The sequence below is a fragment of the Oryctolagus cuniculus genome, chromosome 10, assembly GCF_964237555.1.
Source record: "Oryctolagus cuniculus chromosome 10, mOryCun1.1, whole genome shotgun sequence".
NCBI lineage: Eukaryota > Metazoa > Chordata > Mammalia > Lagomorpha > Leporidae > Oryctolagus > Oryctolagus cuniculus.
Window position 1 is genome coordinate 74450288 of NC_091441.1, and position 17051 is coordinate 74467338.

General features: G+C 40.0%; 1 long non-coding RNA gene across 2 annotated transcripts in view; it reads right to left on the reverse strand.

Moving 5' to 3' along the window:
* The window catches only part of LOC138844073 (uncharacterized), a 212686-nt gene extending 200537 nt beyond the window's left edge, over positions 1 to 12149 (reverse strand). Inside the window, exon 1 of one of the 2 annotated variants that reach the window (XR_011379473.1) lies at positions 11822 to 12142. This is a non-coding gene — a long non-coding RNA (uncharacterized lncRNA). Of the gene's footprint in view, positions 1 to 11821 lie in introns of both variants that reach the window. The other variant, XR_011379472.1, reaches the window with a different exon arrangement.
* Positions 12150 to 17051: the final 4902 nt, after the last annotated feature.

Below are 17051 nucleotides of genomic sequence, written 5' to 3' on the forward strand. Positions count from 1 at the left end.
GTTCCTTGAATAAATAAGCAAATGAATAAAAGATCCTCTTCTATCCATGTCAAAATCAATTTGTAAATGCTTTGGGGTGGGCAGGGGGTTGGGAGTACAGGGGAGGTCCTTGGTAATAGTCATGCATAAAACAGATCTAGAGGCCGGCGTCCCAGCTCACTAGGCTAATCCTCCGCCATGTGGGGCCGGCACACCGGGTTCTAGTCCCGGTCGGGGCGCCGGATTCTGTCCCAGTTGCCCCTCTTCCAGGCCAGCTCTCTGCTGCGGCCAGGGAGTGCAGTGGAGGATGGCCCAAGTGCTTGGGCCCTGCACCCCATGGGAGACCAGGATAAGTACCTGGCTCCTGCCATCAGATCAGCGCGGTGTGCCGGCCGCAGCGTGCCGGCCGCGGCGGCCATTGGAGGGTGAACCAACGGCAAAGGAAGACCTTTCTCTCTGTCTCTCTCTCTCCCTGTCCACTCTGCCTGTCAAAAAAAAAAAAAAAAAAAAAAGGGCCCCTGGCTTTCATCTAAGGATTATTCCCTACATTTTTCCTACATGAAAATCTTTTAAAAAGTACACAAGCCCTTTATCAAAATTTCAAATGTGTGGTTTTTTTCTTGACAAAAAGTTATCTGGAAATCCATGCCTTTCACAAGATAGTATTCACATATTACTTTCAAATCTTTTCTATATTACATTACATTATATAATCTTTTTTATAATTTTATTTATTTAAGATTTATTTATTTGAAGGGGAGAGAGAGAGAGATCTTTCATCCACAAGGTCACTCAACAAACAGTCACAGCAGCTGGGGCTGTGCCAAGCCAAAACCAGAAGCCAGGAATTCTGTCCTGATTTCTCCTGTTGGTGGCAGCAGCCCAATCACTGAGCCATTCTCTACTACTTTCCCAGGAGCATCAGCAGGGAGCGGCATCAGAAGCAGAACAGCTGGGACCTGAACAGGCACTCTGACATGGGGTGCCAGCATCGCTAGCAGCAGCTTAACCTGTTGTGCCACAGTGCTGGCCCCATTTTTATCTATTCTTTTTCTGACTGGGACGTGGCGTTAATGTCCACTTTCATATCAACATTTTATACAGTAATGAGTTTTCAGACTTAACTATAACAAAGTTTCACTTTTTTTACCTTTGCCTATTACAACTTATCTTTTTTTGATTTTATGTATCTCATAATTACAACATTAGAAACAACTTCTTAGCAACCAACATTTTAGTTTATCCTCCTCCTCCTCATTCTTCTCCCTCTCTCTCTCTCTCTCTCTCTCTCTCTCTCTCTCTCTCTCTCTCTCTTTCTCTGTACTTTGTTTGGTGTGTCCATATCCCTGAGTAATTCCTTTAGAAAAAGCCTGTGTGATAAAATTCATCCACTGGTTCACTTTCCAAATGGCCTCAACAGCAAGACTGAACCAGGATGAAGCCAGGAATCAGCAACCATCCAAGTCTCTCACTTGAGTGGTATGGATCCAAGTATTTAAGCCAGGGTGCACATTAGGAGGAAGCTGGACGGGAAGTGGAGTATCTGAGACTAGAACAAGGCACTCTGATGGAAGACGCAGGTGTCCCAAGCAGAGATGTCACTGCTACGCCATATGTCCAAGTCATCATTGCTGTCTTATATTCATTGTTATTTAAAACAATCCTGAAGGATTTTCCTGTCTCTGTGGGTCTTTGTTTTGCTTTGTTGTTTTATTTCTTCTTGTTTTCCTTTCAAACTTTTTTAAATCTTGGAATTCTGAACTTTTACCAGGGTGGTTGAAAGTGGATATTTTTTGTTCTATTCCTCCTGCTAGCTGCACATTAGGAAATGTTTCCTCATTTTTTTCTCTCATTTTTCTATCTCATTGAAACATCCAATGGAGTGCTCTCACACCTGTTGTCTTTTTCTCCTAGCTTTCCATCTCTTTTGTCTTCTGGAGAACATTTCAGAAATACTGGGGCTTCTTTTTCTAACTTGTTCTTGTCTTTGATGGTGACCATTCTGCTATTCAGTAGATCTTTTCTTTTTTATTCTCATAGGAATTGCTTTTTAAAATAATTTCCCTGGGTTTGTCATATGGACACTGGCATTCTACAACAGAGTGCTGGTTTGAGTCCCAAATTCTCTGTGTGTAAAACAGCTTCCTGCTAATGCACCTGGCAAGGCAGCCAAAGATGGCCCAAGTAGGTGGGCCCTTGACACCCAAGTGGTTAAAGCAGAGTAGGGTTCCAGGCTCCTGGCTTCAGCTTGGCCCAACCCCGGCCATTGCAGTCATTTGAGGAGTGAACCAGCAGATGAAAGAGCTGTGTGTGTGTGTGTGTGTGTGTGTGTGTGTGTGTGTGTGATGCCCATTCAATAGATAGATAATAGATAGATAGATAGATAGATAGATAGATAAAGGATTTTTTAAAGGTATTTCTCTTAATTCTTTTCCACAGCCTGCTTCTGTGATTAGAACCCTGGTGCTCCCTGGGCTCTGCAAGTCCACCTCACATAAAGTGTCTTCTGCCTCCTCCATGGACTCAAAGCTTCCCCCTCACCCCTGCCCTGGCCTAGCTTTTCAATTCCATTGTGTCAGTTTTCTTTAAATACTTAAAAACTGTCTGCTGACTATTCAGCTTGCAGGCTGAGAAGCTGGTTCTGCTTCCAGGAGCTTGCCTGTGACAATCCGGGACAAGGAGCAGGGCAAGCTTCTGAATGGGATGTAGCAGCTGCGTGTCTGCTTCAGTGGAGCACCTGCTCTGCTGGGAACTGCTGGCCCCTGATAAACCTCCTTCGGCATCAAACCCACTGCCTCCTCCAGCCCCAACAGACAGCGTGGGCTGCGGCAGGCCCAGAAACCGCTCAGCCAACCGCCATCACGGAAACTCCCGAAGGGTTGCGCCAATGGACTCAGTCCACTGCCTCTGAGCCTCAAGGTCGTGAGGTGCCCACTGTGAATCGTGCTCTATTTCTCCGTGAATGTGCTTTCTCTGCCAACTTGACTCTGTCCTAGGTTCCAATTTTTATAGAGCTCTCTGTCTCTTTGAGTCTTTCCCATCACCAAGGACTCTGGGATGGAAGTGGAAGTAAGAGACAGGTGCACCTTTTGTCCTGTGAATTCATTTCTCAGCACCCTTGAGTTCCCTTTTCCAAAATTGCTTCGCTCACTTCACTTGCTTCCGTTTTAAAATAATGACAGCAGGTCCATTTTTAAAACCATCACAACCCATTTCAGAACCAGATGCAATAGAAATAAATGCATAACCTTAAAACTTAGGCCCACATCTTTCTCACAATTTTCTTTTGAGCATTAAATAGGACAATCTATAAAAGACTATAAAATGTATAATGCTTTGTAAATATTATAACAAAAAGTATGGCACTCGTTTCCGGTTTATGAAAAAGCATGCACCATGTTTTAATTCCTTATTTCCTCACAGTAGGCAATTGTCTTTTCAATTGATTTATGAGTAAAAATCTGTTGAATGATGACCTTGTTCACTTCACATTGATTTTCAAAACATGAATTATGAGAGGAATATTTTATTTTATATGCATGCCAAAGGCACATATTCATGCAGGTAAAAATAAAGATACAGTTTACATTTATTCTCCATTTAAGATGTATGAGATGCTGTTATGGGCCGAACTTAATGCCCAGTGCCTTAGACTATAGCCATATGGAGACAAGCTCCTTCAAGAGATAGTTATAATACTTAGTGTGTGCCCTTATTTAATGTGGCCGATGTTCTTATAAGAAGGAGAAATTGAGCACAGAGGTGCACACACAGAGGAAAGACCATATGAGGACACAATGAAAAGACAGTCAATGCAAACCAAGGAGAGGGACATCGGGAGGAACCAAATCTGCCAACATGTTGATCTAGGTCTTCCAGAACTGTGAGAAAATTAATTTCTGCCACTATAGCCACCTAGTCCATGGTATTTTATTATGACTGCCTTAGTGAAGTGATACCGATACACTGCTGCCCTGTAAGGACATATCTCTTTTAAATATTAAAACAGCACTCTCAAGGGTCAGTGTTGTGGCACAGTAGATTAGCTGCTGCTCCTGGAGCTGGCATCCATACCAGAGGGCTTGCTGATCCCCTTCCAATCCAGCTCCTTGCTAATGCACCTGGGAAGACTGCAAATGATGGCCCAAGTATATGCGTCCCTTGCCACCCATGTGGGAGACCTGGATGGAGTTCCTGACTCCTAGCTTAAGCCTGGTCTAGACCTGGAGTTGCATGCATTAGGTGAGTGAACCAGGAGATGGAAGATGGATCTATTTCTCCCCCCAACCACCTCTCTCTATGTTGCTCTGCCTTTCAAAAAAAATAAATCCTTTTTTTTTTTTAGATTTCTTTAATTATTTGAAAGACAGAGTTACAGAGAAACAGAGAGGAGAGAGAGAATCTTCCATCCCCTGGTTCACTCCCCAGATGGCTGCAATGGCCGGAGCTGTGCTGATCCAAAGCCAGGATCCAATAGCTTCTTCCAGGTCTCCCACATGGGTGCAGGGGCCCAAGGACTTGGGTCATCTTCTACTGCTTTCCCAGGCCATAGCAGAGGGCTGGATCGGAAGTAGAGCAGCTGGGACTTGAACCGGCACCCATGTGGGATGCCTGCACTGCAGGTAAGGGCTTATTCACTACGCCACAGAGCTGGCCCCTAAATAAGTCTTAAAAAAAAAAAAAAAGCACTGGGACTGGTGTTGTGGTACAGTGGGTTAAGCTATCACTTGCAATGATTACATCCCATATGACTGCCATTTCAAGTCTCAGCTGCTGCATTTCCAATCTAGCTCCCTGCTCTTCCACCTGGAAAAGCAGTGGAGAATGGTCCAAGTTCTTAGGACCCTGCCACCTACCAGGGAAACCCAGGTAGAGCTCCTGATTCTGGGCTTCAGCCTGGCACAACCACATTCTTTATAGTCATCTGGGGAGAGAATCAGCAGATGGACGATCTCTGTCTCTTCTTCTCTATCTCTGTTACTAAATCTTTAAAAAACTAAAATTAAAAATCACTGAAGTCAATACATTCTCCCACCTGAATAGATGCAGAAACTCCAGGTTAGAGGTTTTTTTCTACAAGGTTAGTAGTTTCCCAGTGAAGTAATGGAGCAAGATTGGCCCAAGAATCTTTCTTTCTAGATTCCTTTATTTATTTGCAAGGAAGAGTGACTTAGAGATACACACACACACACACACACACACACACAGAGAGAGAGAGAGACAGAGAAACAGAGAGAGAGAAATGATTTTGTATCCTCTGGTTCACTCCCAAAATGGCAACATGTAAGCTTGGCCAGGCTGAAGCCAGGAAACAGGAACCCCATCCTGATCTCCCTCATGAGTTACAGACGCCCAAGTACTGGGGCCATCATCTGCTGTCTTCCTGGGAGCATTAACAGGAAGCTGGATTGGAAGCGGAATAGCAGGGCCTAGAACCAGTGCTCTGAAATGGGATGCTGGCTCCAGGAGCAGTCACTGAACTAACTGTGCCACACACTGCCCTTCAGTGTTCTTAAATGCTGTTCAGGTTTATATAGCTTTACGAAGACCGAACACACCAATTTAGGATTTGTTAAAAACGTGGTAAGATACACATAACAAAATTTACAACCTTAACCATTTTATTTTTAGTGCACAATAGTATTAAGTACATTTACATTGCTGTGCAACTAGTTTCCAGAAGTCTTTAAAAAATTTTTTTTTAGTTTATTTAAGAGGCAGTGAAACAGAGCTCCCGTTTTTTATTCACTCACCAGATGCCTGCAGTGGAGGGAATATTGTGACGGTGAAGCCAGGAGTAGGGAACTCTGTCCAGGTCTCCCCTTTGAGTGGCAATAACTCAACTACTTGAGCCATCATCACTGCCTCCCATGGTCTACATTAATAGGAAGCTAGAGTTAGGAGCAAGAGTCAACAATTAAACTCAGGTACTCCAGTGTAGGACTGGGGCATCCTGTAGGCTAAATACCTGTGCTCAACAAAACACTTTTTATCCTGCAAGACTGAAACTCTGTTCCCATTAACTTCTTCCCACAGGCTCTGATAACTCCCATTCTACTTCTTTATGTATTTGAATACTTCAGATCCTTCACATGAGTAAAATCTAACAGTGTTTGTCTTTGTGTAACTGGCTTATTTCACTTAGCATAATATCCTCAAGGTATCATATTTTGTAAAGTGTGAGAATTCCTTTGCTTCTTTGAAGCCAAATAGCATTGCATTGTATGTATACATTACATTTTGTTTATCCATTCATTTGTCCAGGAGCACTTGAATGTTTCTGCCTTTTGGCTGCTATGAATATGGATGCACAAATAGCTCTTTGAGACCCTGCTTTTGATTCTTTTGGGTATATAGTTAGAAGTGGAAATGCTGGTTCTTATGATAATTCTATTTTTAATTTTTTGAGAAACCATCATTCTACTTTCCATAGCAGCTGCGCCATTTTACCTTCCCATGCTAGGGCAAAAGCGTTCCATTTTCTTACCAATATAAGAATGTTGTTTATTTTATAGAGTTTTTTAAAGTAGCCATCCTGAGGTCTGTGAGATGCCAATTTTGCATTTAAAAATGTAACATAAGCTAAAACATACTTTCAGAAATTAAGAAAATATGGTTAACAAATATAGATACATCAAGGATTTACTATAAATATAATCCCCTCCACATAATGATATCACGTTTTTACCAATAATTTAGCATAAATGGAATTTGGGTTCCTTTCACAGCAACAATATCCAAAAGTATTTCAAAAAGTTCATGGAAAAATGAATTAAAAGGTGTTCATTTTGGTTTCAAAAATTTTGAAATTCATGAATAATTTTTAATATTATGCATTTCCATGAACCTTTAGAAAACACTACATACATTTATGTATATTCTATATACCACATTTTTTTCATTTTTTTCCTTAAATATACACTGTAACCCTACGGGTATATAATCATCTTCAGGTCATAATTGCCGACACTGTGTATTTACTCTAGTATAAATAATTCATTGAAGGCCTCATAATCAGCGGGCAGGAAAGCTGGAATGTGATTCCAAGATTTCTGTTGCAATTTATGCGCTTTTTCCATTGCTCCACATGATCATCATCATTATGATGGTTTTAAAAGTTAACTAAAACATTCAGTAAGAGTGCAATCCTTGGGCTGGCTCCATGGCTCACTAGGCTAATCTTCCGCCTGCAGCGCTGGCACCCCAGGTTCTAGTCCCCGTTTGGGTGCCAGATTCTGTCCCAGTTGCTCCTCTTCCAGTCCAGCTCTCTGCTGTGGCCCAGGAGTGCAGTGGAGGATGGCCCAAGTCCTTGGGCCCTGCACCCCATGAGAGACCAGGAGAAGCATCTGGCTCCTGGTTTCAGACCGGCCACAGCGTGCCGGCCATAGCGGCCATTTGGGGGGTGAACCAATGGAAGGAAGACCTTTCTCTCTGTCTCTGTCTCTCACTGTCTAACTCTGCCTGTCAAAAAAAAAAAAAAAAAAGAGTGCAATCCTTGAAAATAGGCAGATGAAACAAATTATTAAAAAGTAGTAAGAATACTAACTTATCATACATACAATGTCAAAATGCTGAACACTTACAAGTTATTCTTGTGTGTGGATATCAAGTTTGAAGCAAACAGAACAACAAAGAGAACAACAAAGCTATAGAATACATGAGAAAAAATAAAAAAAAATTTAATGCACTAAGATCCATGAGGTAAGTGCCAAAGATCATATGCTGCAGTAATCTAAATTGAGAGCAAGATACTTTATCTGTTGAGGCTTAGTATATGGCTTAAGTGGAGATTATTAAGGCATTATGAATATAATATGTAGATACTAACTTCGAGTCCTACCATTTAAATACAGACATCTGAACTTTGCCAATGAATACTCAGTTTCTAGTATATCTGCATTACTGCATTAGTAACAGGAATAATAGAGCAATAGCATTATTAAGCAACTATTACATTAACTGTTTCCTTACAACTCTCTGATCTATAAATTACTGTGGTCTCATTTTAAAGACAAGACAATGAGGTTTAGCTATTTGCCCAAGCTTAAGAAGTCAAAATTAATGTCTTGAGGTGAGGCTGACTATACTATTTCCCAAACTGTTGGCCACAGAGACAAGTTTGATAGAGGACTAGAAAACTGCTATCTAAACACCACACATATCGTACCAGAATCTCCAAACTTTTCTTGCAATTGATAAAGTTTCCAACTGAAATTTAAAATGCTGCTATTAAGTTACCTGTCTCTTTGAATAGCTTTAGATGCAGATAGTATTATGTCGTGTGCTAGTTAGTACTGACTGACAGTTTATTTGTGGATGTCATATAGAATGACCAAATCAGGTAGATCTGAAAGAATTAGTTTTTTATAATTTTCAAAGCAGTGTTTTTCTATAGGAGAAAAAGGGAAAAAACAGTTCTTGCAAAACAAAAATTTTAATTGCAAAATTAGATGGAGGAGAGAGTTTATGTCAAGTTAATGAAAGCAAAGTTCTTCAGTGTGATGTCTTGCTGGAAATCAGCTGACCAATTCTGCAAGTGCAAAAATAAGGGCTTGGAATAAAGAGAATGCATCCCATGCCGTGGAAGAAAAATGGAAAAAGGGATAAGATCGACAGAACAAGAAATAAAGGCAGATGGGAAGTAAATTAAGCTTCCGGTTCATTGCAGCATGATAAAGAGAGATAGAACTGAGGCTTGTATTCAGTGTTTCATTCCAGATTGTGAGGAAATTTCTTAACTGTAACTGCTCGTAAGGTGATTTGTTGCCAGTAATGAGATGATTATATTTAGAGTATAAGTCTGAAGTAGAATAAATCACTGTTCCACGGTTAATCAGGGAAATGATCATTCATGTAAGATTTCACAAGCGGAGGTTCACAACACGTCTTGTAGAATATTAAACTACGTATATCTAGAAGTTCACTTTTAAAACAATTTTATTGACAATCTGGCTGCAACATCTGTAATATTCAGGGATACATTTAAGAAAAATGATATTTGTCCTTTATTCAATGTTCAAAAGAATAATCAACAGAATGAACATTTTGAGGAAAAAGCGTAGGTCAATTACCATGACTTTATGTTAATAAATAATCACCACTTTCTCAATTTCATCTTTTAGTCCAAAGTTCCAAGAGAAGGAAGCAACGATCTAAACTCCTGCTTCAGCAAATCCCACCAAATTTGTAGTAGGTATTCTTCTGCTTTTGTATCATTTCCCTATAAGGCCCTATTAAAAATTTTTAATTCATTTGAAAGGCAAAGTGACAGAGAGAGAGAGAGAGAGATTGATCTTCCATCTGCTGGTTCATTCCACAAAGGCTCACAACAGCTAGATCTAGGCCAGGATGGAGCCAGAAGTCAGGAACTCCAAGTCTCCCCCATGGATGGCAGGTATCCAATTATTCAAGCCATCATCCATAGCCTCCCAAGGTACACATTAGCAGGAATCTGGATTGGAAGTGGAGTAGCTGGAATTTGAACTGGCATTCTGATATGGATTGCCAGCATCCAGTGGCTTAATCCACTCAACCGTAACACCATCCTCTACAAAGCCCCTCTTGAGTCCCAGGTTTGGGGAAAAACTCCCTTGGAGAATTTATCCTGCTGCAATGACCAGAATGAGGTGCTCACTTGCTTTTATTCTGAACCTTAGAGAATTTTTGAGATTTCTACACAAGTTATGAAAATGACAACTTTTAAAAGAACTGCAATACCATGACCTGGAGTTTTTCACAATAGTGAAATTAGGTATCTATGTATTTCAATATATTATTCTAGTAAAAATTAAAGAAAACCTGTAGGAACTCAGATATATGAGGGGAAAAAAATACATGATTGTACAGAAACTTGGGCAAAATAGAGAAAGATTTCCCAGTGGTGCCAGGTTGGGTACCACATGGAATCATTTCAGTCAACAGCAGACTGTACAGGGGAGAGTGGTTCTGTAAGACTTTCATGGAGATGAAAAATTCCTGCTGCCTGGTGAGGTCAGAGCTAGTGCTATGTCATAGTGCACACATTATGCACACATATGATGATGCTGGTGTACACACACCGCCGTGTGGCTGGTCACATAAAAGTGGAGCACATACAATCACAGGCAGTGCTTAGTGCTTGATAATAATCCTAAATGACTAGGTTATTGGTTTAGGCATTGACTGTGCGGTAGATTATATCATTATTTTAGAGTGCACCCCTTCTACGTTATATACGTAGATACTAAATATATATTATGTATGTTAAAATATATCACATACATATTGAAAAGCTAACTGTAAAACAGCCTCACACAAGTCCTTCTGGAGGTGTCCAGAGAAGGCCCTGTTGTCATAGGAGATGGCAGCCCAGGCATATTCTTGTCCCTGAGGATCAGCCAGTGTGAATATTGGGGAGGTGCCAGATAATAAAACTGACCATCCTGACCCTGTGAAGGTCTTAGATTTTAACAAAATGTTAAAAATATTTTAAAAATACAAAAATGCTTATAAAGATATAGAGAAAATAGTTTCTGTAATTGTACAATGTGGTTATGTTTTCAGCTAAGTATTATTACAAAAGAGTTTAAAAAATAGTTTTAAAAGTTAAAAAGTCTGGGGCAAGAGTATGTTATAGCGGTTAAATTACCAGTTAATTCTCATGCAAGAGTGCCTGGGTTCAAGTCCTGGCTCTACTTCTGATTCCAGTATCCTGTTAATGCAGCAAGTAATGGCTCCTGTAGTCAGGTTCCTGACAACCATAGGAGGCACCTATGATGAACTCCTGGCTCCTTCAGTGTGTGGGCATCTAGGGACTGCATCAGCATATGGGAACTATGTCTCTTTCTTTCTGCTTCCCTTTAAAATAAGCAAAATAAAAATAAAATTTTGAAGTTTATAAAGTAAAAAAAAGTTATAGTAAGTTAAAATTAACTTTTTTTTGAAAAAATGAATTATTGAAGAAAGAAAAATATTTTTCATGGAATAGCATAGCCCAAGTGCACAGTGTTTCTAGTCTACAGTGGATGATAGTAACATGCTCTCACTATCCACCCGGTCATTGACTCACTGAAGAACAACATGCAGTCCTGTAAACTTCACTCATAAATGCCCTCTGATACAATTTATCATTTTCTTAACTACTGTTCCTATTTTTACTGTACCTTTTCTACTTTTGGATACTTTTAAATGGACAAATACTTAACATTGTGGTATAGTTGCCCACCATATTCAGTACAGTAATGTGTTGTACAGATGTGGAGCATATTAGCCATACCATACTGCATGGGTGTATAGTAAGCCGTATCATCTAGGTGTACGTAAAAGACACAGTTTGAGCTTTGCACAATGGCATGGTTGCCTAATGATATATTTCTCAGAACATAACCCCTTCATTAAGGGACACATGTTTGTGTAATAAAATTTAAAGTGTTTGTTCATTTGTATTTCAATATTATAAATCCATGATGAAAACTCACTTACATAGAATAGCTACCCTTTTTCTCTAAAAATAATTATTATCCCTATGATAGTAATCAAATGATATTTTTGTACCTACTCACAGATGGTACTCAAACATTAGTGATATCCTCATATGTTCTTCCTTACTAAAAATCACACTAAAAGTTAATGTGATTGTACTCCATCAAATCTCCAGCTTAAACTCTATAAAAGGCAAAGTCTTGTCTTTTCTATAATTTCACCTACATTGTTGAGGAATTAAATATATTATCATGTCTGAGATTTTATTCTTAACCTGCTTACAAGCAAATGTTATATTGCTCTGGATAATGGATTCTGGTTGTTATAAGTTTTATCTGATATTATCTATCGTGGGTCAGAGCCAAATGACTTGATTACTCACAGAACAGCAGGCAACATGAGCCTCAGCATATTTGTGTCAACACCCTTGCCCTTGCGTCCCCATGGGGGCCAATGTGTTGGGTGCTATACATGCAGTGGGTTTGTGCTGTGGCTAAAACTCTGTGCCTGGAGAATCCACAGTCTTCATAGCCATAGTGTATAGTGCCTTAGCCTGTTTGATGTGTTAAAGATAGCACAAACGTTTGTTTCTCACGGTTCTGAAGACTGGGGACTCCATGGTCCATGGTTAGCAGCAGATTCAGCATCTGGTGAGGGATGATCCTGGTTCATGGATGACTGTCTTCATATGATGGGAGGGACCAGGGAGCTCTCTGAGGTCCCTCTTATTAGGTCACTAATCCCATTCATGATGGCTCCAGATTCATGACCTAAGCCCTTGAAGGCCATACCTGCTGCATCACCACATTCGGTGCAGGGGGTCTCAATATGCACATTTAGGTCCATAAAGTAAGCAAGAAAGCCTGCTCCTGTCTTGACCATATATAGGACCTCATTATCAGCAGGACAAAAAATATAAATATAGTAAAAAGCAATCTGAAAATACCATGAGTTTGAACTTGCAACCCTAGCCTAGCCAGCAGGATATGGAAGAAGCAGCAGCCCAAAGATGACTATTCCTTCCAGGACAGGACAGACAATAAGAAACAAAGGAGAGAAAAAGGTCTTCTTGGTAATAAAACACACCTAAGCTGGCCCTCAACAGATTTGTCAGTGCCCTCCCTGCTTCCTGCCCCCCACCCATGCTGTCTCTTTTCACTGTTTCTTGACTTCTTTTTCAACTTCTTGCTCATCTCAGGGAACTTTGCACGTATTATTTTTTTTCTACCTGCAATACTTTTCTCCTTTTATTCTTTTTTTTCTTTTTTTTTTTTTTTTTTTTTTTTGACAGGCAGAGTGGACAGAGAGAGATAGAAAGGTCTTCCTTTATCGTTGGTTCACCCTCCAATGGCCACTGTGGCCGGCGCACCACGCTGATTTGAAGCCAGGAGCCAGGTGCGTCTCCTGGTCTGCCATGCGGGTGCAGGGCCCAAGCACTTGGACCATCCACCACTGTACTCCCTGGCCACAGCAGAGAGCTGGACAGGAAGAGGAGCGACCGGGACAGAATCTGGCGCCCCGAAGGGCTAGAACCCGGTGTGCCGGCGCTGCAGGTGGAGGATTGGCTTATTGAGCCGCGGCACCGGCCAATACTTTTCTCCTTAATCTCCAAATGTCTCCTCATCATACAGGCCTCCGTCTTTATGTATGCAGTCTCTTTATTGAGCACATTCCTTACCTTTGCTTGATTTTCTGTGTATACTCCATATGGAATTACTTACATGAGCATTCAAACATTTACACACCTCTGTTTTTCTCTCACTTAATAAGATTGAATTAATGTTATTGTATGGTATTTTAGTATAGTCCCTGTGTTAGGTATGGGGGATAAAACAACAAAGCTACCATGGCCTCTGCTATGTTAGAGGGACTTGGAAATCAAACCATTGTGATCTCACAGTCATATGTGGGCTTCATGGAAAATCATTTATTGTGCATCCATATTTGTATTTGGGTACACAGTACTATTATAGCAAAACCCTGTTTTTAACAGTTGTGAAAACAAATGAGTTCAGTTATATAGTGCAGGGGGAGGTTTTCCTTTACCATTTTAGGTCTAGACCAAGAATGACATTGAATTGTATACTTTATGAAGCTAATTTTGAAGATTTGATGTTAGATTAATAATTTGAATGATATGAAGAAGCCACTTTTATAAGTCAAGAATGGTTAGATATTGGCAATTTTATATAGTTCAAGAATTAAGCGTATTTAAATGGAATAAAGTTTTTATTGGCTAGCATTATTGGAGAAACTTCCAAAACCTACAGGAATGATATAAGTTTCCTATCTACAGGGTGCTTAAAAGACTTGGGAAATATTTCCCATTATATGATCCTAAATAATAGGCATGTATCTTTTACTATAGAAGAATGACTTGGTAGAAGGAGAGATGAAACATTTCAGAGTGTGGTTCTCAGTTACTTGAGAACTGGCTATACATACTATATATGCTATGAAAGTATGCATAAAAACATGGTTATTAAGAGCAAAATCCACTTTAGTAAAAAGAAATTTTATCATTCTAATTAATAATAATAGAGTTTTTCAGATGCCTGGGAATAGAATTTACGGCCTGAAAAATGACCTCAAATTAGAAAACATCTGTTTTGTGTTGCACAAGAAATATTTCCATGGGTTATCATAAAATAAAGACTATATTATCTACCTTATGTTTTAGAAATATATGAAATATTTTGATGGAACTGTAATAGCTAATTTTTCAGCTGTCTGGTTGTCTTCTCATCCTCTTCTTCAAGTCCTAGTATAAGCTTGTGTGATGCAGATCCAACCCTCCTCCAGTTGAACCATACAAAAATGCCTGTATTTGACCACTCAAAATGTACAGAACCAAGAGTCGCTTATGGTTCAAAGCAGTAATTGTTCAACACAAGGCAACTGTGATTGGTCCAAGAGGTCTAAAGCAGGGCGAATCAAATGCCTTCCCTGGGTGATGAAACAATGAGAGTCTAGATCTTTGCTAACATTATTATCTTGGTGTACCAACCAGCAGTGATCCTCACTACATGGTAGGAGCTTGACTGAGCAGGAGAAAGAGTGTATCGAGATGCAGAGAAGGAAGACAGACACAGACAGACAGAATGCAGGAGGTACTGAGTCTTTCCAGTACCTAAGGCCTGTCACTCAGAACAATCCTGTATCATTCATTATAGCATCATGAATAAACACTCTTTGAGCTAGTTTTAATGCGCAGCTGAAAGAAATGATCGCAAAAAAGCAAGACAGGTATGAGACAGAAGGTGAGACACTCTAAGCTCTTTCTCTATGTTGTAAGAAAATGGATCAGGACAATGAACACAATGGGTGCCATGGATTGAACAGTTTGTTTCCCTCAGGATAACATTGCACCAGGGACATGGAAGTATGAAGGTTAATCAACTCAATCCAAATTTATGTTGAAAGGACAAAGATGTGACATAACTAATTAACCAATTAACTGAACTGAACTAAATAATTAATTAGTTTAGCCCTTATCTTAGGGGGAAAAAAATCATGTTAACTTGATATGCCTCAGAAAGAAGTTTTTATGGTGATTGTTGTACATGAGCTGGGCATAATCTGTTGTGGAAAAGTAGAAATGAGAAAAGAAGTGATAACACATGAACAGATGGACAAGGATGTCATTTTAAAGAGATGTTAGGGTGTGGGACCTGTTGGCCGGCGCCGTGGCTCAACAGGCTAATCCTCTGCCTTGCGGCGCCGGCACACCGGGTTCTAGTCCCGGTAGGGGCACTGGATTCTGTCCCGGTTGCCCCTCTTCCAGGCCAGCTCTCTGCTGTGGCCTGGGAGTACAGTGGAGGATGGCCCAAGTGCTTGGGCCCTGCACCCCATGGGAGACCAGGAGAAGCACCTGGCTCCTGCCTTCGGAGCAGTGCGCTGCGCTGGCTGCAGCGCGCCGGCCGCAGCGGCCACTGGAGGGTGAACCAACAGCAAAGGAAGACCTTTCTCTCTGTCTCTCTCTCTCTCTCTCTCTCTCTCTCTCTCACTGTTCACTCTGCCTGTCAAAAAAAAAAAAAAAGGGGGGGGTGTGGGGCCTGCTAAAACAGTAGAAGTGTGAAACAGGGAAGAAAAAGCAGGAGCAGAGTTGGGGAGGTCAGATTACATGAAGCCATCTCAAAGCATCAGCCTACAGGGAATGCAGCTAATCAAACTTAGTGGTTCTTTTTCTTCTCTCCCCACCCATGCACTATGTAGAAGGCTATATTTACAAAATTATTTGTGTTTTCTATACTACTAAAGACCAACCACAAAGAAATTGAAATGTAATTTTGTCCACATTCATGCCTTTTACCTTATAGACGTAATTATAAGCATGTGGCTTTATGTTAAAAAGAGAAACAGAATGAGAGAAAGAAAGGGAGAGAGAGAGAGATCAGAATTTACCTTTTTGCCCTCACGGTCTCTTCCTTGGAGGTAAACCATTGAAGTTTTGATTGAACATCTGAGGATATGTGCTTTACTGATCAAATGATGTCAGACTGGCTTAGTAAGGACTGGTGGATGTGATTCAGAAAGTTAACAGCCAGGGTCTGTGAAAGCCTGAATCTGAACTTGTTACAAGTTGAGGAGAAAATTGAAGTCATAAAGATAATGATCGATAGATGTGCCACCATTCTAATTAAGAACACCAGAGTCTGTCAGATGTTTGGAAATAGAATTGATGACCTGAAAAATAACCTTGGATTAGAAAATATCAGGTTTGTGTTGCACCAAGGGCTACAGATACAGCGGTGTCAGCTGAAATATTCTTTCAACAGTGGATTATAATAGGTAGTATGGGGAACAGATAAGTCTGACCACTTTCAACAATATATTATGGCATTCAAGATAAACTAGGACAGTCACACAGATGTGGGTACATGCAGTGGTATAAGGATTTAGAAATGAGTTGTGCTGGAATCTAATATTCTTCCATTTAAAACATTTGTCATTCTAAGTGATCATTTCCCTGAGATGAAACTGCTCACCTGTTATGAATAACAGTGGAAGAATATTCCAGTGATAGCTACTTTCTTCTGTCTTATGAAAGCATTATGGAACTCAGATTTATGTTATGTTTTTAACCTAACTGGAGATAATTTTAGGCTGTCTTTGTCATTGTATGGGGACCTTTCAATGAAAGGGTAGACAAGTAGATATAGACATTAGCATTCTTAGTAATTCACTGTAAGAGGTTACAGTATTTAAATTTACTTTTAAACAGAAAGATATTTGTTTTCTTATAATTCAAGAACTGCAGAAGCTGACAATCTCTTTTGTGGAATGCAGAACAGAAAATTACTAGCTTGTAGCTTTCTTCACAGAAAGTACTATTTAAGTCTCGGTCTTCCAGATAGTTAATATTTCCTTTTCTTGCTATTTAGGGTTTCTATCAATGTGATTTACTCTAAATATATTCGCGAATCCACCCACAGGGAGATCTTGAAAGGGATTTTTCAGATCTCTGCATTCCATAAATTGTAAGCTTGAATATTTTTTGGTTAATGTTCATGAATTTAAATTACATAATATATTGTTTATGCAAGAGAGTTACAGAAACATATTCTCAAAATAATTGCAAAATGAAAGACTTTTATGAGCCAAGTGTTCTT